Source organism: Ictidomys tridecemlineatus, chromosome 3 (genome assembly GCF_052094955.1).
Source record: "Ictidomys tridecemlineatus isolate mIctTri1 chromosome 3, mIctTri1.hap1, whole genome shotgun sequence".
NCBI classification, from domain to species: Eukaryota; Metazoa; Chordata; class Mammalia; order Rodentia; family Sciuridae; genus Ictidomys; species Ictidomys tridecemlineatus.
Genome location: NC_135479.1, coordinates 103,283,208 through 103,308,216, shown reverse-complemented (window position 1 = coordinate 103,308,216; position 25,009 = coordinate 103,283,208). Strand labels below are relative to the sequence as shown.

The window sequence follows — 25,009 nt, the reverse complement described above, 5'->3', positions numbered from 1 at the left end:
AACTATACAATGAGCATTTCTCCAATCAAATCTGAAGACCATGGGGAAGATTACCAATAAAGTAAATAATAACCTGGAACAGCTGCAGATACATAGTAGGCTCTCAGTTTCTGGAGTGTTACCAGTTACACTTTGGGTAGGTGGTCCGGGAGTTTGGGGGATTCCGTAGCTACACAGTGCATTCCAACCACCCTTAGCTTCTATCCCTTCAGTAGAGTATAGTTCATTGTTTTCATTGTTTAAAAGATATTTTATTTGAGGCTAAATTTTCATAAAAGTGACCATTTCAAATGTGTAATTTAGGTACATTTACAATGTGGTATTGAAATTAACACATTTTCCTGTTTCTGATCTTATTATTATTATTTTTTAATTTGTTCTACTTAGTTGTTACATGAAACATAATGCTTTTCAATTCATCATAAACAAAATGGAGTGCAACATTTCAATTCTCTGGTTGTACATTATATAGAGACACACTATTCATGCAATCATACATGTACTTAGGCTAATGATGTCCATCTCATTCCACCATATTTCCTACCCCCATAAAACCTCCCCTTTGCCTAATCCAGAGTTTATCCATTCTTTCCATGTCCCTCTATCATAGATCAGTATCCACTTATCAGAGAAAACATTTTGCCTTTAGGTTTTTAGGGTTGTCTTATTTTTATTAACATGATATTCTCTCATTTCCATGCATTTACCTGCAAATGCTATGATTTTATTTTCTTTTAATGCTAAGTAATATTATATATATTATATATTTTATACTATATATAAAATATTATATATATACATATATATATATATATATATATATCATAGTTTTTTTTTAATCCATTCATCTGTTGCTGGGCATCTAGGTTAGTTACACAGTTTAGCTATTGTGAATTCAGCTGTTATAAACATTGATGTGGCTATTACTATAGTATTGGTTTTTAAGTCCTTTGAGTATATACCAAGGAGTGAGATAGCCAGATCAAATGGTGGTTCCATTTCAAGTTTTTTGAGTAATCTCTACACTGCTTTCCAAAGTGGTTGCACCAAGCTTCAATCCCACCAGGGTTATATGGAGCACCTTTTCCCCAAAATTTTCTCCAAAACATGTTATTGCTTATATTCTTGATAACTGCCATTCTGACTGAGGGTGAGATGAAATTTTAGAGTAGTTTTGATTTGCATTTTTCTAATTAGTAAAGATGCTGAACACTTTTTATATTTTTGTTGATCACTTTTATACCTTCTTCCGAAAAGTGTCTGTTCAGTTCCCTAGCCCATTTATTGATTGGGTTGTTAGTTCTTGGGGAACTAAGTTTTCTGAGTTCTTTATATATCCTAGAGATTAATACTCTATCTGATGTGCATGTGGTAGAAGTTTGGTTCCATACAGCAGCCTCTCTCTTCACCTCAGTATTGTTTCTTTGGTTGAGAAGAAGCTTTTTAGTTTGAATTCACCTCATTTACGGATACTTGATTTTATTTCTTGCACTTTAGTAGTGGTGTTAAGGAATTTGGGGCCTAATCTGACATTATAAAAATTTTGGCCTACCTTATTCTATTAGATTTAGGGTCTTCTGGTCTAATTCTTAGGTTCTTGATTCATTTTATTTGAGTTTTTTTGCATGGTAAGAAATAGATATTTAATTTCATTTTGATACATGTGGATATCCAGTTTTCCCAGCACCATTTGTTGAAGAGGCTATATTTTCTCCCATGTATGTGTTTGGCACCTTTGTCTACTATGACATAAGTGTATTTATATGGCTTTGTCTTTGTGTCTTCTATTTATACTATTGGGCTACATGTCTATTTTTGTGCAAATACCATGCTATTTTTGCTACTATTCCTCTATAGTATAGTTTAAAGTCGAGTACTGTGATGCCTCCTGCTTCACTTTTCTGGCTAAGTAGCTTTGGCTTCTCAAGGTCTCTTTTTTTTCCAAAAAAAATTATGATTGCTTTTTCTAGATTTATGAATAATGTCATTAATATTTTAATAGGAATTGCATTACGTCTGTATGAAAGTTTTGGTAGTATGGCCATTTTGGCAATATTAAATTTGCCTATTCAAGAGCAGGGGAGATCTTTCCATCTTCTAAGGTATTCTTCAATTTTCTTCTTTATTGTTCTTTACTTTTTATGGTAGAAGATTTTCACCTCTTTTGTTAGATTGATTAGCAAGTATTTTATGTTCTTTGAGGCTAATTTGAGTGGAATAGTTTTCTAATTTCTCTTGCAGTGGGTTCATAATTGATGTAGAGAAATGAATTCTGATTTATGGGTATTGATTTTATATTCTTCTACTTTGCTGGATTCATTTATTAGTACTAGAAGTTTTCTTGTGGAATTATTTGGACCACTAAGGGAAAAATCATGTCATCAGCAAATAGTGATAGTTTGAATTCTTATTTTCCTATGTATATCCCTTTAATTTCTGCTGTCCCACTGTTTGCTCTGGCTAGACTTTCCAGGACTATGTTGAATAGAAGTGTTGAAAAGGGGCATCTTTGTCTTATTCTGATTTGTAGAGGGAATACTTTGCATTTTTCTGCATTTAGAATGGTGTTGGCCTTGGGGTTAACATAGATAGATTTTATAATGTTGAGTTATGATCCTACTATTCCTAGTTTGTCTAGTGTTTTGAATATGAAGAGGTGCTGTATTTTATTGAATGCTTTTTCAGCATCTATTGAGATAATCATTTGATGCTTTTCTTTAAGTCTATTGATGTGATTATTACATTTATTGATTTCCATATGTTGAACAAACCTTACATCATGTCTTCTTCCCAAACATATAATCACCACAAAAAATTCTTGTGATAATTACAAAGTCACTCACTCACATGCCCTCCCAGGTGCTGGTAGCCACCTTTCCACTTTCTGACTCTAGGATTTTCAAATTATGGATATTTTATATGGATAAAGCATATAATCTGTGATTTTTTTCATGTCTGATTTTGTTTTCTTAGCTTAATAGATTTGAGATATATTCCTTTGATTATTCCATGGCAGAATAATATTCTAGAATAGATATAAATTATCTGTATTCTTACATATTTATACATGCATGTAAATACATGTGCTTATTTATACATTTATTTATATGTGTGTATACATTCACACACACACACACACACACACACAAACATGCCATGTTCATTATTTTGTTGATGTGCATTTGAGTTTTCACCTTTTAGCTTGCATGAATGGTACTGCTATGGGCATTCATGGACAAGTGATTGAGTATCTGATTTTAATTCCTATTTTTATACAGCTAGGCAAGAAATTTGTGAGTAATAAGACAATTTCCTGATTATTGTCTTAGAAAACATCAAAATTCTTTATACACTTATTCTCTCATTTATTCCCATAAATATACAGGGCCACTTTCTCTACAACATTAGTAATACTTGTTATTTAAATTTTCAAAAAATAATACCTTCCTAGTTTGTGTAGAGTGCTTTATGTTTGTTTTTTTTTTTTGCCCTAGCTATTTGTTAAAGGGAAACAAGCCAATACAAGGTCTACAATGAGCTGCTACCCCAGCCTTGATTAATATTTTTTGTTGTTGTTGTTTCTTTTGTTTTCTTTTCTTTTCTTTTTGAGTCAGTTTCTCTGTTGCCAAGTGTGGCCTCGCAGAAAAAATCCCCCTGTTTCAACCTACTAAATAGCTTTAATTACAGGTATGTGCCATAATGCCTGCTTGCTAGAATATTCCTTTAAAAAGAGTGCACCATAGCTATTTTTGGAGAAGTTCATAGACGTCTAATAGAATTTCAGTAAAATAATTTTTAAGAAATTAAAAAAATGAATAAACATTTAAGATACAAATTAAAAAGAAGCTAAAAATTTGTTCATTAATATATAGGGTAAAATTATACATAAAGTTCTTGCTTAGCCATATGTATGATTTTTTTTCTGAGAAAAAATTGACATATTACATTACTTAATTTATTTTGAAGAAAAATTTCTGTATCATAGAGAAATATTTTTAACAAGAGTAATAAAGTTGCCTTAGATCAGTTTTTCAGCAGCTGGCCTTTATCTCCCCATACAGTTTCAATAACTTTTATTATTTGAGTATTGGCACTGATCAGCACCAAAGAACACACTGTGCCATAGCCATTGGCCACAAGCATGTGAACACAGGTCAGGATGAGATCCATGGTCTGTGTTATGCCTATTGAAAAGGAAATGATGACGTCTGCTCAGTACAAGCTGGTACAGAAGCTAATGAGCACCAGAAAGTTCGGAGTGGCCCTTTGTTATGGGGAGTGGATTGGAAAGAACTGGAAAATGTGAAAATGCTGGAACAATTGTGTGTTTCTGTAGAAGTACTATGTACCCACTGAAAAAAATCATAAGCCCTACAAAGAAGACATCATTATATGTTATCTGACTTATAAAGAAGTCCTTGTGGATATAGCTCATGGACAGAAAGGAATAGTGGCCTGTGACTAATAGAAATCCAGTTTGTGTATTATTGGGCATGACCACAAGGCCAATAAGTTGGTACCTAGAGATGAAAGTAGATAAGATCCATAAGAAGAGAAATAGCCACAGAATGGGATTCATGAATTTAAATTTGAAGTTGGCCACCCAGGAGCCTCTGGCGCTAATGATGATGGCCTGAAGCACACTGCAGGTACAGGTGGTACAGTTGGATAATCCCCTCATGACCTTGTGCAGAAAGACAAGCACTTTGCACTTGAACTCACCTGGAATGTCCTGTGCTTCCCAAATGTCTGTAGATACCAAAAGCCCCATGGTGAGTAGCATGAGGATGTAGATTAGAGCCCAGTAGATGATGGGGATGTTGGTGTGTCTGGACTTGGGACCCACAAGGACAGAAATGGTGTGGAGGCAAAACAGAAATGTATTTTCTGAGATCCTAATGCCAGCCTGAATATAGAAAACATTGCTATGGCAATATAACTTAACTGTTTGTTCATCTTCATGTAATGTTGAACAAATAATGTGTTTCTGGAAAGAAAAACAGAAGTGTTTGACAGAAGCAGCATTTTCATTCAGGTCATTCAATTTCCTTTTTAAAAAACTTACCCTTTATAATATCTGGAATTATTGTCTAATTAAATGAATTATTTATAAGTAGAATAGTTTTTTATGCCATATGTAAATTTCAAGCCATGAGTGGACGTGTGTCTTAGTGGCAGAACATTGGCCTAGCATCATGAAGCTCTGATCCATCTCAGTACTGATAAAAAGATCCCAGCAGCTCAGGAGGCTGAATTAGGAGGATTGTGGGTTCAAACCCAGCCTCAGCAAAAGCAAGGCACTAAGAAACATACTGAGAACCTGTCTATAAATAAAATATAAAATAGGGTTATGAATGTGGCTCCATGGTCAAGTGCCCCTGATTTTATCCCCAGTACACACACACACATGCACACAAACGAATAAAAATTTCAATTGAAGAATATCTCATTCTTCCAAGGAATAATTTTGTATATCTTCTGTTTAACTCATGGTGATTCTCATGTCTTACCCTTGTTTGTGAGCCTGTAATGCATAGGTTATTTTTCTGTATAGAATAATTCATATTATATTGTAATCATTTGCTTGTTTTTCTTTTGTCCAGATTTTTTAAGGGTAACAATCCAGTTTTATTTGGCTTTGGAATCATAGTATTCAAAATACTGCTATATACATAGAAATTGCTCACACACACAAAATAACTGTCAGTTTAAAGTTTGGGTAAGTGCAAATGAATCTTCCAGGGAGATATTCCCCTCATGCTCATTCTAACAGTTTCTTTATAGATGTGAAAAATTCTGAATGGCTTAGTAATATATGTCTGCACTCATATAGATTTATTTAATTTAGGTCACATTACCTACTATCTGGATGAGCAATGTTATCTCATGTAACTACTTTTGTCTCGGTTTATATGATGACTAAAAGAAGGACATGGATAGCACTCTTCAAGCATTGTTGGAGTATCAAGTAAAGATATGCTTAAGATATATGATGCACTAGAGAATTGTTACCACTGATTAGTCATCTCAATCTAACATCCTTAGGAGAATCAATGCGGCAGATTAAGGATTTTCTGGCTTATAGAAGAATTGCCTACCATGAGACTGATCTTCTTTGGCAACCTTCTAACCTTAAATGTTGGTACTATTCTAGCTTCTCCCCCACCCAATTTATAATTTCTCCAGGAAAATATTCAGATGTTTACACACTCACAACACATTAAAAGGAAAAAGGAAGATAATTTGTAGTGTACCTTCTCCTTTTTTATCTGTAGTAAGGAATACCAATGTTTATGCTTTCATTCTGTGCCAGATATTTATTGGAGAAAATAGTCCCACCATTATCATGGTGCTGGGGGACTTTCTTACATCAAATGTCTCATACTAGTTGTTCAGTCACATCTTGAAAGATGTCTAGTTGTTCTGCAGTACACATTGACATCAAATGTCCTTCAATTGGTCTTTCATTGGATCTAGAGTTCTGCATGTACATGGTAATTATTGAGTAGGAGGTCCATGGTTCCAATTTAGGACCTTTACTCCAAGTTTTAAAACCAAGTCCTTAAAATGTTTTCTTCTGACCAACACTATGAATTGGTTGTAACTTTTTCCTGAGTCTTCTATGAATAATGTTGAAGAGGCATATAATATTTAATTTTCACTTCACTCTTATAAAACTTCTCTTCTAATGGAAGTTAGTATTGTTGAGATTCCATGTCCTTGGTATAATGCTTATGAAATAAAGGACAAATCATAGACATTGGTACAGAGAATCACAGGGGGCTCAGTGAAGCCACAGAGCCTCTGTGTAGAATGTCCAAGTCCCACATGAGCAGAAGGACACTCAGTAGGCACTTTTGCATTAAAAGGGTTGATTACATGAAAGGAAAGGTGGTGCAAGCATATTTTTTTATTTGTTTTTTTGGTATTTAGAGTTTTGAGTTCTTTATATGCCCTAGATATTAGTGCTCTATCTGATGTATGAGGAGTAAAGACTTGCTCCCAAGATATAGGCTCTCTATTCACCTCAAAGACCATCACATTTTATAAGTACTATATCATTATATATATATATATATATATATATATATATATATATATATATATATATATATATATATATATATATATATATCTCAGGAACAGCAGAAGAGTTGAGAACAGCAGAAGGCCTTTCAGACCCTGAGGAGTGAACAAGACCACAACTCCAGAGGGTTGGATGGTGCAGGTGCATTTGTCATTCTCTGTAGCAGTAGCTGAGTCCCATGAATATTGAAAACTATAACACTTTGCACTTGGGAGAAATGACTGGCAACTGCATCTAAATTGAGCAGAGTAGAAACACTGGGATAAAAGAATAAAAAAGTCAAGATTTTAAAAAAAGAGGAAAGGGACAGAGCAACAAGGATATATTCTCCACCACTGTGAAATGAAAAATGATCTTGAGAATGTGCAACTAGTAATGCTGTTCTGGCTCATAGCTCTCCCCTGGGGAAAAAAAAACAGGAAAACCTGTTTCTTTTAATAATGGGAAACAACAACAACAACAAAAACAAAAGCCAGTCAATTTCTCCTTTAATAAGAAATTAAAACAGAGAGAATAAGGAATAGAAAAATATTCTTATAGAGAATGAAAACACATCAAGAAGACACACAAATTGTAATGCAATTGTTTATTTTATTTATTTTTTTGAAATGCTGGGGATTGAACCCAGAGCTTTGCTCATGCTGGGAAAGTGCTCTACCACTGAACTATACCTAGTAACATTTTTAAATGAAGGTTATAATAGCAATGGATAAAAAACAAGTTAGAATCATGAAAATTCACAAATTAGGTGATTAGTACATGACTTAGGAGAAGAAAAACTTCCACAAAGGAGAAATGAAAGGAAAATTTATCTTGGAAATAAAGAGTCAACTAGAAGGAACACAAGAATGCATAAACATAATGGCTTCTATTTAAATAAATCGAAGATGTGAAAACTACAAAGTAATGAAAAAAGAATTCACAAAATATTCAAGAGAAAAAATAGGCCAAGAAGATCTAACACACATGTGTTTAGAGTCCCCAAAAAGGAAAACAAAATGAAGAGGATTTTTGGAACTATAATTCAAGATAACTCTCTCTTGAAAGAAATATTGAAAGTATATTCCAAAGTCACCTTTGGTACCTGGAAAATTTTACTTGGAATGGGGTAATTCTAACACTTTTGATTAAGTAGAGTCAGTGGTTTTAAAACTTAATAACATTGTGAAGAAGGGGCTTTTCTTGTCATAGCAGGTATTTTTAATATAGTAATTAGGAATATAATTATGAAGATTATTAAAACAATGGTCAACCTAAGGCTTGAATGATATTACTAATTAAAAATTGAAGTTTTAGAAATTTGGATATATTAACTACAAATAGAGGTGCATCTTTTTACATATATCAAATTAACAATAGAATTTAAAGTTTCTAAGGTAATTCATGTGTTTTTAAATGATTTACAAAAAATACATGAGTATTTTTTATTTGTTGAAAAATAAAAAAGCTTTGTAAATCAGGTTAAATTTCCCTTTTACGGCCACATTCTTCCAACTTCCAAGGGATCACCATGTTGCCATTTATTCTTGCAAATGATTAGCATATTTATGTGCAAACACATATATGCACATAACAAATTTATGATTTGCACAGATGTCTTAAAACACCACAGAATATATTGATTGTTTGTTGAGTTTAAATATGGCTTTCCACTATATGTTTTGTTTTTTTTTCTACTTTTTCAGTATTACCAATAGTAGCTGACATTTTTTGAGTAAGTACCATGTGCGAGGCAGGATACTTAGTATTTTTCTTGTAATTTAGTCTCATAATCTTCATAATGACCTTCAGAGTATGTTAAATGTTGGTTTTATATGAATAAAACCCCACTTTTTATACCCTACATTTACATTAAATTACTTAATTAGTAATTTGGCATTCACACTTCATTTAGAATGATTGTTTTAATTTGGTAAAAATATAAGTCTGAGTTCTGTTAATTTTGTTATTATTGTGTAGCTGGCTTTTACCAATTGCCTGGAGGCAGGTATTTTCTTGTTGTGCAGAAGGTGGGAGTGTGAGTCTGACTCCTGCTCACCTTTTAAGAAAGATAAGGTGTAGTATGTGTCATATTGACCCATTCTAAATGAGTAACAAACAACCTCAGACATTTCTTCACTTGTCAATGGTTTTAAAAGCCCATCTCTGTGTTGATCTCCTTATTTTGAGGACAGTAATATGATATAAGAACTAGTTTTAAGAAGCTTTGACTTTGAAAGATGCCTTTTGCTGTGCCTTTAGTCACAATGGTATGAGAAGATTTAGGCTTCTGAAATGGAAACACTTGAGAATTTTCATGAGAATTGGTATGAAAGGGATTCATATTGGCTGTGTTGAAAGAAAAACTGTGCCTATTATGTATAATAATCTTTGGAGTTTGGATGAGAATAATTTCAACATTACCTGACAAAGTAAAGAACTTCTAGTGAATGGAGTATCTCTCAAAAAAACTTAAGTCTCAGCTTAGCTGCTTAAGTAGTAGCAGACCTTGAAAAAGCCTCTTTATACTGTTTTAATCAAATCATGATAATAATATCTATTTATATAGTCCTGGGATTTAAATTACATAAAGTATTTTATACATTGCTAAGTACTGTACAGATGTGCCAATATTAGGCAGTATTCTTATGATTTTCAATGTCAAAAGGGTTGTTAAGGCTTATTACAATTTGCTTCTATTATTGATGCCTCTTTACCAAAGACTTAACCTGCTTGTTTCTGTCCTTTATTAACTTGAAAGACGTGAAATCTTATTAGAGTTCTGTTATTTTCAGAATAAAGAGACCCTGTTTCTGAGTAATTTAACAGATGTATATCAATCAGCATTTCTTATGGCTGAATGCCAGAAGAGATCAGTTAGAGTAACTCTCAAGGAGAGGAGAAAGTATATGTTAAAGTTTCCAATCAATAACATCTCACTATTAGCAATACATTTGTGTTCCTAGGTCCTTTTGATCTTAAATATTTTAACAAATATTAACGTATATCCACTTACTAAAAAACGTGTCAGTAAATTTTGTTTTAGATTTTGTTTGCTAAGCAGAACACTTAAAATTATCAAATTATCTTGTTTTGGTTTCTTTTTGGTTCTAATTCTTACTTTACTTTGAAATCTTGAATAGTGTTCAAGGAGGAAATGAGGTTTTTATGTTTAACAAAAGAGCACAAGTTAAAAATAGTTAAGTTTTTATTTCCAGAATATGCACTCATTTCCAGATGAAGAGACTAAGCTCCAGAAAGTTTGCATTTGTTGTACATTTTGGTCCAATTATAATGGGGAAATGGAAGCCCAATCAGAAGTCTGGCATATTTGGGTTTGGTTACTGTTTTCCTCTCTCTCATTCTGCTAATATTTTCCCAGTACAAGTGTTATAACCATTCAGAATATGTGAATGACTACCTTTAGCTTGTTATAGTCCAGAGATGATGTTCTCTTTGTCAGTACTAGAGAAATTAAACTCCAGTTAAGCCAATTGACATGCCAACAATTTAAATCTCATTTGCTGTTTTGAGGAATGTGCCATTTATTGTACATAGGGTATTCCTTGAAGAAGACTGTGTGCTTCAGAGGAAGTACATAGCTGAGAAAGTACTTGTTGTTGTTGTTGTTCCTTCTATGGATAATTTTGAAAGGTCAACCCTTTTGATATTTATTGGTGATTTGCATTGCCATTTCTGTATTAATTTTCTTCTTTTTTTATACCTACTCTTTATGGCAAATTGTCCTAAAGTTATAGTAATAGAAGAAGTTAAATCTTCTTTCAGAGTGATCTATGAAAGTCCATTCCTTATCTTAAAATTAGTCCATTTGGAAATATCACTGTATTTCTCCATTTTATCTGGTTTCCTCACCTATGAGGACTGTGTGTGTATGTGGGGGAAGGGGAGCATGCATTTTAGTTAATATATCTTAAATTCACCTGCTTATGGAAACTGAGCATTTCTCCTCTTTCTTAGACACAGGTGTGGTAACAATGTCTTTTTTTGTTTGTTTTCTTAGGATCCCAACCAGGGGTCTCTAAAGGTATCTAAGATCTGCAGTTACATTAGCATTTCCAAGTTAACAACTAGAAATATTTTAACTTGACTATAGCTAAGCTACTCTTTCAAATACTGATCATTTGAATTGTCTTAAGTTTCTGACTTAGAATATTGAAGAAAATTTACATTGATTAGATAATGGATATAATAAGAATTTCTGATTCTATTGCCTGTTATTTACTGTGGAGAGAATACTTTCCCTACAGAATGACTAGGAATAAGATAGTAAAAAATGTAAGCTAGGAAGGAAAGCCATTTTTTGGTCAGCTTTATACAAGACGTGCTTCCCTACTTATGAATCTTCCAGTTATTCCATATACCCATCCCTGTATGATTCTTCAAGTTTCTTTGAAGAGTATGCTTAGTGCTCTGTTGAGTAAGGTAGTAATGCAGTGCATGTGTGGAGATGTCAAAAGCTGAAGGTTGTTTCCTAGAGCAGCCGTATTTTTATATTATGAACTTTTACTTTGCACTGTGTGTGTATGTGTGTGTGTTTGTGTGTGGTGTGTGTAAGAAATGTCTTTTTTCCCTTTTGTCCAATCATTCTCTGCTCTTGTATGTTAACAAAATAAGAAGGCAGCAGGACTGCATTTGTCAGAGGCAGTAGGAGGAAGTACAAAATTACGAAAGGGTTACTGTTCACATTTCCCTCTAATCTTACTGAGATGTAATTCCTTTCTCTTCTTTTTGGATAGATACTGCTCCAAGTCCCTTTGTCATTAAACAGTTAATTACTTCATAATCTCATGTTCCCAAGCCCTAAGGTAGTCTATACCTCAGTGGCTTAGCCATAACTTTGCTCTCTCATAGAAAAAAAAATGATGTGTAGTCATCAGTTATTTAGAGATAATACATCAACATTCTTAAAACTGATAAACAAATTCATTATTTTCATAGTAGAAAAACACTTCAAAATAAGAGAGCTCTTGTATAATGGCATAATTTGGCCTAAACATACTTTATAAACAGAGTTACAAAAAATTGTGCTGTGAATGGATAATTATGAATGTAACACATTCCACTATTGTCATGTATGTAAAAAATAAAAAAAGAACTAAAAAAAAAAAGAAAAACACTTTTCCCAAAGATTAACTGTTATTAGGTGAAACTAAAGAGTAGTGTCAGTCAACAAACATTTACAGAATATAATATAAGCAGCATTGTTCTTGGAATTGTGGGCTCTCCAGGTATGTATACTATCTTATTTGTGTCATTCTAAATTCCCCATACTTCTCAGGAATCAGGACATGTATACTAGTCAAACCAAACACTAAATTAAATTACACTGAATATGGTTGGATGCTAATTGAGAGGCATGAACCAGAAGCAGATAGTTTAGGGAAGGGAGAAATGATTTGGGATTGAATTAGAGAGTGGAGTGTAATTTATAGAGAAAACAAGAATAGGATGTTAAACAAATAATTAGTATTTGTATATAAGGAGTGAGTAGGCTAACATTTATAAATAAGGGGAACAGTTCTCATACCTCTTGTTCCCAGCAGCAATATATCAAAAATGGCAAAACCTTAAATGGGTGGTGGAGACAATACACTTGTATTCTCCTGAAGTCGACTTTTAGCTTCCACTTAGAACCCACAACAGCTATTTTAGCTACCATAAGATCACTTCCACAGGAGATGCTTCTGAATTTCAGTAGAAAGATAGAAATAGGAAAGTTATATTGAAAAGCTGTCATTCATGACTACACAAAGGTTCATCCAATCTCAATGAAAAGTTGAATGGTATTCATTGCTGAGTGATATCTTGACTTGAATTCTAACATGTAAGAAGGTATTTCCAATTTCACTATTATTTGATCATATCTAGGTTTCTGTAGGTACTCTAGATAAACTTCACAGCATGTTTTTGTTAACCTCTTAAAATTTTTTTAGAGTAAAGTAATTATTCTAGTAATATCACAGATTATTTTCATCCCAGTCCTTACTTTTGTGGAAAAAATTATAGAATTTACAGATATCTTTTAGATGTATTTAATTTTAAAAGGCAAATACACTAGCATATTTAGGGTCAATTTTTTTCTTTCATTGCACAGCCAAAGGGAAAATCAAAAAGTTGTACAGAAATGAAGCCAGTTTTATTAACATAGTAAAGACAGAATTTTAAGGCAATCTGCTGATTTTATTCTTTTAGTTTTGAACAGTGGCAAATTTATGTGGCCCTGTGCATGTTTCTGAATCTCCACATATGTTCAACTGAATGAACTGCTTTCAGTAAGACAATAGAGAAGAAACTATAACTAACTGGTTTCTCATACAATATTTTTGTAAAGTTCTATAGTTTTTAAAAATATTACTAGTTAGTCAATGATTAAAGGGCTTAGTAGTCAGTTACTTTTAGAAACAGTGGGAACAATCACAGTATATATGGATATTTTATTTAACCCAGAATTTAACAAATTTATTTGAACTTGGAAATACTCCATCTTCCTTCAAACTTCCATTGTTTCTTTCCTTTAAAAGCATGCTTATTAAAATCTCCCCCAGGACAAATCAGGAATTGTCACTAAGAAGTTTCCTACACACAGGCGTGTGCACACATATTATTTTTGGTTCTTTTACTTTAGATTGCTCTGAATAATCAGGAGTTAACCAAGCATGGTAGAAGTTAAAGTTATTTCTGGAGGATAGAAAAGGATAGGTTAGAGATAAAAATGAAACGTTCCCTTTGTAGCCTGAATACTTGCTGTATATGCTCTTTCCCATTCGTCTAAATTCCTTTTGTAAAGTCAAGAACAACAATAACAAAAAACAAGTGAAAAGATGCTTGTCCAATAATAGCAAGTCCTCCAGGCCAGCTGCCACTGCCAACAGAGCACAGAAAAGGAGGAGCCACAGGAGCCACAACTGCCTCCCAGAAGGAGTGGCCAAAGCACAAGAGACAAAGCTGCCGCTGGAGAACAGGAGCTGCTGGAGCCAAAGGTACCGCTAGCTGGAGGAGCCACCGCCGCCTTGAATTTGCTGGAGTGCAGGAGGCAATCCTGCTGCCAGAGTGAGGGAACCAATGAGGCTGCCACCAGAGTGCGGAACCCAACATCACCTTGTTGGTGGCATCAAGAATTCAGAATCCCTCAAGGCTGCCAACAGAGTAGCGGAGATGTTGGGGTGCAGGACCCAATGCTGTTGCAGCTGGAATGCAGGAGCTGCTGCCACCAGAGCTCAGAGCCGCCTTCTATGGGACACAAGCTGAAGGAAGTGGCAGCAGCGCCTCTGTGAAGACAGATGATGAACCCAGATGTGGCACCAAGCAGGGACTACAGAACCTAAGGATAGTGGCTACATGAACATGACCAAGAGATGCTGGACCACACGACCCCAGCATTTTGACGAGGCACAAAAGACCTGTGTGCGAATGCCACCTTGAGCTCAGCTGCCAGGTAAGGACTGCACTCATTACCTGATGCTCAGTCAAGCGAATGGCAGTAGTGGTTCCTTGGTTTAGCTCCTTGCTAAAGGAGGAAAATATTTTATGCGCTACTAGGAAATAGGAAATGTTTTTGCTGGAGAAGTTGAAAGAAGAAACTTCGGAGAGAACAAATAAGATTGTTTTGTAAATTTGGGGCTGGGTTGGGATTGAACCTGACAAGGCAGTCTGCTGCCTACAAAATTAGAAAATCCTCATGCTTGCTAACATTGAAAGAGATTGGCATGCCCGCATTTTACCATTGATTTCCTTTCCTATAGTTTATGTTCACTTAAAGTGCTTAATTCTAATCTAATTACTATATACCTTGTGAGAAAGCATAAAGTAGAGATAAGAGATTAGAAAACTTTAATGTTTAACATGGGATTTTTTCAAATCCTGATTTCTTTTGTGTAATGGCTTCAAATCTGATGATTGATGTTGGTGGTGTATTATATATGGAAGTGTTTCTATAGTATTTTTGAAAAATTTGAAATATTCAGAGTTAACATATTGGTCAGAAAATGAGTCTTTCAATCAAAAATTTTATACTGTAGTTAGTTGTATGTCAATATTAATAAGTTTGATATTGCATCTTTTAACCAAATTCAAATTCTTGCAGATTATACTTTGAGCACTTATTTATCTGCAGAGGATGGAAAATATTCTATATGTTACTGTTTTAGAAATGTATGTTAAATAAAAATATACTAAAATGCATTGAGAAGTCTATCTGAGATTTTAAAAAATTTTCCAAAATCTTGATAAGTTCATAAAGTGTAGCTTTAAAAACAAATTTTATAAGATATAACAAAACATTCTTTTAAAGTAGTAGTCAGAATTCTTTTATTTTGGTGGAGGAAAGAGTGAAGGAAAGCCACAACTTTTTAAAAAACAAAATTGGTGCAAGAAAATCTTTTGAGTAATATATATAAAACTGCACTGTTCCGTTTATTATCCATTTTACAGAAGGAAAGATGCAGGATTTTTTTCCTGCTTTAGGTAAATTTTAAGTCTGGTGAGTTGCCATTTTTAACTTTGTTTTCTTTTATGTGAGATTCAGATACACAGTGATATCTATCTGGTTCTTTGAAAGGTTTTTCAGCTGCTGAGGAAGTGTATTTATGTTTTCAGTTCAAAAGAATGGATTCCCTGGAAAGCACTGAAAAAATGAGGATATTTCAGAATTATTTTCGGATTATTTTTTATATTCCTATTGATGCTATAAGTTATTATATCTGTTAGAGTTAAAAAGCACTTTTTTAGAATCTTTATTTTTTTAGGTATAGATGGACACAACACAACACGTTTATTTATTTATTTTTTATGTGGTGCTGAGGATCGAATCTGGTCCCCCCATGCTAAGCGCTCTACCACTGAGCCGCAATGCCATCACTTAAGCACTTTTTTATGAAGTAAAATTTAGACTATATTTAGAAAAAAAATAACTAGCTATATCTGATTTTTAAAAGATGTTTTGTCAAAAGCATAAATTAACAGAGGTGACAAGTTAATGGAGATGGACAAGAAAATACCATATGCTTGCTGATATCAGAGCACGTACAGGATTCCCTGGAGCCCTTAGTTTGGGCAATGATTTAGCAGATAAAACTACACATGACATATATATTTTCTCTACATAGAAGAAGCTACAAATTTTCATGAAAGGTTCCATGTCAATGCTAATACTTTACAAAAGCATTTTAAAATAACTAAGGAACAAGCTAGACAAATAATAAAACAATGTTAAAATGCTGTGACCTTTTTACCACAAGTTAATATTGGAGTCAATCCTAGAGGACTGGTACCTAACCATATTTGGCAGATGGATGTCACACACTTGCCAGAATTTGGAAAATTAAAATATTTGTATGTTTACAGTTGATACTTCTTCTGGATTTTTAGTGGGCTCCCTTCATGTCGGAGAAAAAACTAAAGATATTATAGCTCATTGCTTACAAAATTTTTACCACTGTTGGCGTTGCGAAAGGGTTCCAAAATGGTAACACTTCTACCTCTTTTAAACAATTTTGCTCATCATTTGGCATTACTCACATAACAGGAATTCCATACAATCCACAAGGACAAGGCATAGTTGAAAGAGCTCATCAAACTATTAAAATGTACTTATTAAAGTAAAAAGAGGAAATTGGGAAGGGGCACATATCCCCCAATGTTAAACTTAAAATAACCCTTTTTTCTCTAAACTTTTAAAATTTGGATTCATCAGGGCTTAGTGCTATGGAAAGGCATATGTATCCAAAAAATGTACATAAGCCTAAGGTACTTTGGAAGCATATTCTAACAGGACAATGGAAAGGTCCTGACCCCGTAATTGTCTGGAGTTGGCGGTTCTGTTTGTGTGTTTCCACTGGGAGAACAGCAGCCAATTTGGATTCCAGAGAGACTAACCAAAGTGATTTCTACAGACCAAAAAGAAGATGATTTGACTCAAATCCATAACAGCTGATATCCAGAGCTCCAGCTTGGCTATTCTTACATCTGTGACAGTGATTCTCCCACCCCTAGAGGCTAATGAATAATGAACACCATTAAGGCCTCTTTCAAATGTAAAAAACCTTGAGGCTTGCTTGTGGGAATACCTTCAGACCCATATGCAAGTTACAGAAAAAAGAATGGGATATCCAAATAAGAGTCAAACCCAGGTGGTAACCAGGATGCTTTTTTCAATATCTATTTCATTATTGCCTTTTCCCACATCATAAAGTTCTATTTCATTTTTTGAGCTCATACAGACCTAGGTTAATGTTTTTCTGATCAGTTTTATTTTTTGACTGTGGAGTTTTTAAACATTGCAATGGAGATTTCACCTGAGTAAAGCTATAAGGCCTTTACTATTTTCTTATATGTTGTATATTTGTGTGCACACTTGTGTTTTGTGTTGTATGTCTGTATGTGCGTATGTCCATACATCATATATGAGGAGTGCTCATGAAAAAATGGATCCAAATTTTTTTTTATTCATGTGACTTAAATGGTTTAATTTAAATTGGGTAAACAGCTGTTGAGGATTTTTTTAATATGTGAACAAATAAGGAGGTTAACAAATCTGTTTGTTTACTATCACCTTTTTTCATTATATTTAATAATTCTGCTCAGGATAATGTAAATTGTTCAGAAAATTGTTTTCTTAGTGCCTGTTTGCATGTTACATATTTTTATTTTTAGCCATTATTGCTAGAATTCCTATCTTCATCTTAGTGCTGGTGAAGACAAAGATAAAACCAAACTACAGCTTCTTTGATTGCTATTACAGTAAACTGTATAAACTGATACATCAATGGATAATAATTCAACAAGTAATGCTCAATCAAGGAGTCAATTTACTTAGGGAGGGAATGGACTTATTGATAGATTCCTCTACTTTGAACTGCTTGCAGAACTTGCCTGGACTATGTATCACTTGTATGCATTGTGAACTATCTGTTGGTGCAGCGAATTTGCGTAGTGCCAGAGTGATTGTGTCACCAGTGGTACAGTTTTTCCAAAGGAGCCATCATTTGGGTCCTCCCTTCTGCTAGTGATGGTCTAATATTTGGGGGCCAAAAGAGGTGAGGCAAAGAACCTAACCCTGCCACTGTCAAAGGCCAAATTGGAGGCCAACAGTTGAGAGGCAAAGAACCTCACCCCCCCACTGGTGCATAAGCCTATCCACAAGTATGGCTGTATGCTGGACTGGTAGTCAGTGACAAGTAAGATCCAATTGCAGTGGTACCAACCTACTGGGAGGCTGAAGCCTTGTGGTCAGCTCATCCAATGCAGGGTAAGGACTATATGTAGTATTGGACAGCCTAACAGGCATGGTCCCTAAGCCACATTGTTTGTTGTTTAATTAAACAGAAGGGGGAGATGTTGAGAGCCATGGCAGGTCAGAATGATGCCTGGAATTTGGCAGAGGGACTGTTTGAAAGGTGACTCCCACTCCTGGGAACCATTGAGATGATGATTTGAGTTAAGCTATATATAATTGCTGTGATGCTGGATTGATTGTATTGTATATTTGAACTTTACTGTTGGACAATGGGGCGGCTCTTGCTGCCTCTGGCACCCGCTACTTTGGAGTTCTTGTAGGGATTCCCAGAGAGTTCCCATTGGTTGGGGAAGTGGCAGACAAGGGACTTCTGGAGGAGGGATTTCCGGTTGGTGTGTGATTTGTCCTGGGGGAAGGGCCCCGTTGGTGGCATTGGCGGAAAAGCACACATGCACTGCCAGTGAGAGTTGAAATAAAGTTGTTGCTGTTTGAACTTACAAGGTTTTGTGGCAGCTTGGTTATTCGTGCCCAGCCAGACTGTGGCACTGCCTTTCCAAATCAATAAAGTCACCTGTTTCTAAAAACATGTCCACAGGTGTTTGAAGATACTGCCTCCAATTCCTTTTTCTCTTCCTAGAACAAAAGTCTGTCCAATATGACCACCTAACTAAAAAATTCCCCCAATCAAGCAAGCTCTAGCAATAGAAATTCAGTCACTTGGTGGGAGTGGTTGAGAGCAGAAAGTCTCAAGCAACCATTGAATTAATGGTGAATTTGGACCACAGACCTCACAGGCGTTTTTTAACTCTTTAATAGTTTTAAAAGGAATTACCACGTGGAGGTGAACATGCTGGTCCTGATCATTAACCTGTTGAAGAACTGGAAAGAGTTGAAAGTCACTAGTATCTTACCCAGCTTCCTATGCCTTTCTAATTCCCCACTGGAACAGAGTAAGTAATGTCATCGCCATCTCACAGTATCTATTAAAATTCCCCTTTAATAGACAATGGCTGAATTCAAATGGACACGGAAGGTTCTGTTAAGCACAGCCTGTTAAAATTCCCTGGAAAATCCTGGACTTCACAGTTTGATTTCTCTCCCTCAGATTGCGATTCCTCCATGGATTCTTTCCTGTTGCCATCTTGAATCTGAGCTTGTAAGTCTCCTGCAGGAGGACTTTCTATGTCTCTATGAATCTCCTCTGGATTCTCCTCTCCAGAAGAAGGACCTTTTATCCCCCTGGAGGCCCTCTCTCTATGGTATTCTTTCTGGCTACTCCCATTTGATTTAGGCAAGCCTACATTTTTAATTTTCGTGTTTGCTCCCAAGGTTTTTTGTTGGATATAATTTGTTTTAGTCTTTAACTGGTTAGAGGAAAAGACTTTTCCTTAGCCTCAGGCAATTTTTCTATTTGAATAGACTCAATGGCTCTCTGAATACCTTTCAGTAGATCTTCAGGTGGCCACAGACTATGCTCCATGTAATCAAAAAGATCTCTAAAGCAGGTCAAACCTTTTGAATATTCTCAAAATTTCCAGTTAATTCAATAGAAAGGCAAATTTTATGTAATTTCCTTCCTAATTTGTCCCACATATGCAAATTTGGTGAATCTTGGTCACAAAACTGAGGGAAAAATTCACTTACAACCTTTAAGAATTGTAGCAACTGAGTCTTTTAACTTGCTTTCCCCTTCTGATTAATTATTGTCTCTAAAATAGTCAAATACATATCTTTATCAGTAGAAGATAAATTGCCCATCACATGTGAGGATGGCCTCCCACAAATATTGTTTTGTTTTACTTAACTGTCATTTACAGAGTTGGAAGCTGATTTAGTAAGTGGTGTTTTGTTTAGAACAGCCTTTCACCTTTTTTCTCTTGAAGCAAAATATTGTTAGAGGACTGTATCATGGTATTTCGCTATTTCCGTTCAGATTTATACCTGAAATTAGATTCTTTCAAGTTGACTGGTATAAAACATGAACTATATGAGAAAATATTCACCAATAGTAGTTAGGGCAAAAGTAGTTCTGGATAACAATCAGTGAGTGATCATCAGTTCATTTTATACAGACCATAACTGAGGAACTTTCATCCACTCACTTAGAGAAAGTAATATTTTATGCTGGCAAGTAAGGACTGATTTGACAACCAGTGTGACTCTTGAGGGAAAACAGAATTATTAGATTTATTAAAAGTGTAGACTTTCTTTTGCAAGACCCGAATTTTTTTCTTTTCTATTAATTTTGGGCTCAAGTATCAGGCAGATTCTTCACTGTGCTTCAAATGTTTTAATAGAGATGCTTCTTATTTTTAAGAAGGAGGTTATACTACTGCATTCATTTTAGGTTTAAATGTGTACTTTAAACACATGCACACACACATTTATAGAGCATATTTAACATTTGAATAAAGCTTTACCTATAGTTAGGGTATTTTTAATACATGTTAGTTCTTTGTCTCTATTGGGTAAAACTTGTTGGAAGTGTTCTCTGTGTATTGGTGCAGGTTGGCCAATTGTCACTTCTTGGCAATGATATAGAAGTAGAAAGTGAGAAGTTCAAAAAACTTAAAGTAGTTTAGCAGAGTCATTTTTTGAGTATCAAATCTAAGAATACCAAATGCTGAGAATTATGTGTCTGATTCTTGTTTCAGTGTCCTAATAATTCATGTGTATTTTAGAAATCTCTCCCCCAAAACCAAAGACTAGGTAAACATATATCAGTGAATGACAGCAGAATGCAATTCTAAATTTCATGAAAATGGGCATAAAATATAAAAGACAGGAACTGTGGTTGTGGGTCAGTGGAACAGCACTCCCTTAGCACATGCAAGGTACTGAGTAGGATCCTCAGAACCACATAAAAATTAATTAACTGATTGAGTGGTTTATTAATTAAAGGTAGAAGAAGAACTCAAAGATGAAGAACACGAAGAAAAATAGGTAGAAGAAGAAGAAAAAGAAGGAGGAGGAGGAGGAAGAGAAGGAGGAGGAGGACCATGAGGAGGGAGGAAGAAGAAGAAGTTATCAAGATGACTCAGGGAAAATGGGAACAGAGTGAGTTTAAATTGTGGTTTCCAATTTCCAAAATGTTTCCTGAGAACTGCAACTTTCTTTGTATTTGAGATCTCCTACTTCCATGACATGTTTAGTAGTGTTTTCTGGTTTACTCTTAATATGCTCTAGTTATTGTTTTATAGGAAAACTAGTTGACATGCCACACAAGACAGAAAATCAATAAAAATCTTTCATTAACCATAAAGTACCTTACACATTTGCTATAATAATAGTAAATACACTTCTTTGTATAAAGGGACTGCCTTTGTTGGGCATTTAAAATATCCCCAAAGGCTAGATGACATACATGAAAATCCCATTGTTGTTTATAGAATAGTGGATTAATCAAATTCAATGCTGTAATCTTTAGAGTAAAATAGAATGGAAATAATTTACTCATAGTATCATATTTAAACCATCTTTATTTCCAAAGTACTATCCTAAGAATTATAGTTTTATTTAGCTTCAATCAGAGCAAAAGTATAATCACTTACTTTAGTAAAAACAATTACTTAAAAACTAAAAATGAGAGGTAAGTCAAATTACTTTTGAAGAGAGATCAGAAACATCAGGTTTCTTGTTGATGTTCAGTAGCAGGCTCACTTGAAGACTGAATGAAGCCTGAAGGGCACTCACTTCTACTTTCAGAATGTGGGGGTGGGCAAAAAAATCCAGCTCTTGGGGGAAGGTCATGAGGAAAATACCTCCATTCATAGACATCTGGCATTGGAAAAAATGGAGGGGGTGGTGGGCCTGGTGGAAAATAATCTCGAGGTGCCCCATACCTGTTTCCTGGAGGAGGCGGAGGGAAAAATGGTCCTCTTCTCATGAACTGACTCCTTGGGTCCACAGGAAACAATTCATCTCTGACTGGAAGGAAAGGTGCCAACAATGAGCCAGAGCCAGTTGCTTGGTTTTCAGCAGGGAGAGATGAATCGAGCACATTGGAATCATCATGATTGATTTTGGTCTCCTTTCTACTGGATAGACTTTCTGAAGACATAGGCTCATTCTCTTTATCCAAAGAAGGCATATTAGAACCTCTGAGTTCTGCTGGTCGCGATGGTCTGCCATAATTCGAATAACATCCACCTTGCCAAGGAGGACCCAATGGTGAGGGACCATTGGAGGAATGCTTTCTGCCCAATGCTGCATTTGAAACACCAAGTGCATAGGGATCTTCCTCTACAAGTTCCAATTGAAGCTCCCTTTCAGTTAACTTTTGTCTATTGCGAGCGTTTTGTTTCATGAAATAATGGAGGTTTCTTTCAGCAATCCAAGCCGCCAACTCACTCTCATGTGCTTTTTTCTCAGAGTAAATAATCTTCCCCTGACAGGACTGAATGGTTCTCTCCAATTCTTCTTTAAGATATTTGGCTCGCTTTCTGTAGATCTCCAGCTCTTCTCTTGTATGGTCCATCTCTTCTTTGACCTTGGAAAGTTTCTCCTCTTGCTCCACCCGGTAATTTTCCTCTACTCTGAGTTTCCCATGGAGTTTCATAATATTTTCTTGATAGCATTCCACCATGACTTTGAATTTCTGCTGAAGGTTCTCATTCTCACTTTCAAGCCATGTATTTTGTGACAGCAAGGTGGCCTGTTCAGTCTTCAGACTTCTAATCTGTTCTCTAAGGTCCTTTTTTTTCTCTACTTCAGATAAGAAAGCACAAGTTTGATATCTTTGTCCTTCTAAGGTTTCTAAGGAGGCCTTTAGCTTAGCACCATACACCAGTTGCTTCAAAGATCCTTTGGGCTCATCATCCAAGTGAGCACCAATTCCTGATTCACTCGTCATTCCCCATTCCAAGTTCCCAATGTCTGTTTGGGCTCCCTTGGTTGGAGAAGACCTATCTTTCATCTTCAGCAAGCCTTCAGTCAGAGAATCCATGTGATTTTCTTTACCAGTTTGAACTTGTTTTGCATGGATTAGAGAGTCTTCCAATGTGGTGCTCTCTTTACATTGGACACATCCTTGTTCTCTCCATGCTTCAGCGTCTCCTTGTAAGATCGGTTCCTGACTTTGCTGAAGCTGGGAACATCCATCCAAGGCTTCCTTCATTGCCAGCTGAAGTCCTTCCTCACTCATTTGAATTAGTCTCAAGTTTGTTTTAGTTTCAGCTATTTTTGATCTGATTGATTCTGATTCACTTTCAAGGGATTTTATCCTTCTCGATATATCTGCCATGATTTCATCCTGTTTACAATGTTTGGCCTTTTGTTCTTCTATCTCTTTTTCTAGAAAGAGTCTTTCATCCCCATGGCTAGGTTTGGACCTATGCAGCTTTTCATAGGTTGCCTCCAAATTGGGGACGTCTCTTGGACCCTTCTCAGAACTGCTGCCCTTTAAAGTTGACTCTAAGCCTTCAAGCTCTTTTTGAAAAAGGCTAACTTTTTCAAGTAGTTCAAATTTCTCTTCAATTAGTCTAGAATGTTTTAAAGCCAGCTGTTTTTCTCTTCCCACATAAAGCCTGCTTCTAACACACTGAAAACTTCTCCACAAAAACAAGAGAAGAGCAAAACATCCAATAGCTCTACACATCACCAACTCCCAAGGAACACCATAAGAATTAGGGCCTGGCTTCATGTCTTCAGACAATGCTGCCACAACCCTGCCTACTTCTTTCAGGACCACCCGCTAATATGGCTGTAGGGCAGTCCTTGGTGCCTCCATCAAGCTAAGTTGGCTTTGGCTCTTGCCACCACAACCACAGCCTGCCCAGGCAGGCCAACGTAGGCTATGGACAATCAGGGGTTTGATAAGGAACTCAAGCCTGCACCAGGCAATGGAACAGACCACTGACAACCCATGCAAGGGGGTGTTGTGATGGTGGGGAGCTGGGGTGAAGGACTCCCAGGAGCCTTGTGGTGCTCAAGTGCCCATCAGGGTAGTCTTGGCCCCTTCCTTCCCTAACCAGTGCATCCTGAAGTGCCAGGGGTTCAGGTCCCTTCTACTCCAGCCAGACAGAACTCCTCTCTATGCCTCCCACCCCTGAGTTTGGTTTAGGCCAGGCCAAGGGGGAGCTTCTTAAGTTTCTATACAGTCATAATACCACTCAGTGTGATGTCATGCAAATTCTAAAGCTTTCTAAACTGTCTCAACAGATTTTATGTCATATATTTATATTTGTACTGCTTGCCCTTTTGATTTAATGACCCATTGCTTTCCCTGCTTTTGTTCTCTCTCCTTTTTCTTCCTTCCTTCCTTCCTCCCTCCCTTTCTTCATTTTTTCCTTTTTTCTTCCTTCTTTACTTCCTCCTTTCCTCCCACCCTTCCTTATTTTTGTTCTCCCTTCCCTCCCTTTTCTTTTCTTGCAGTATTGGGCTTTAAACTCCAAGGCCTTCTGCATGCTAGGCCATCCCACTACCACTCAGCTATATCCCCAGACCTGCTGACTCTTTCTAGGAAGGTCATTTGAATTATTTCTAAAGAAGAAAACTCTCATGATACTTTCTTTCTCTTTTTTTAAAGCTGGGTTAATGACTTCTTTTTCTTTTTTTATTTTTACCCATAACATTGTTTTTATTAAATTTTATTTTTTTATAGATCAAGCAACCATAAAAATTAAACAGCTGGTTAAATAAAAACTATTATTTTTGATCATTGTACTGTTTATTTTTACTTTATTTTAAAT

At 35.5% G+C, this 25,009-nt stretch overlaps 1 pseudogene; it reads right to left on the bottom strand.

Moving 5' to 3' along the window:
- Positions 1-21,945: 21,945 nt before the first annotated feature.
- Positions 21,946-23,961, bottom strand: LOC144375698 (melanoma inhibitory activity protein 2 pseudogene; annotated as a pseudogene).
- Between the last annotated feature and the right edge of the window lie 1,048 nt (positions 23,962-25,009).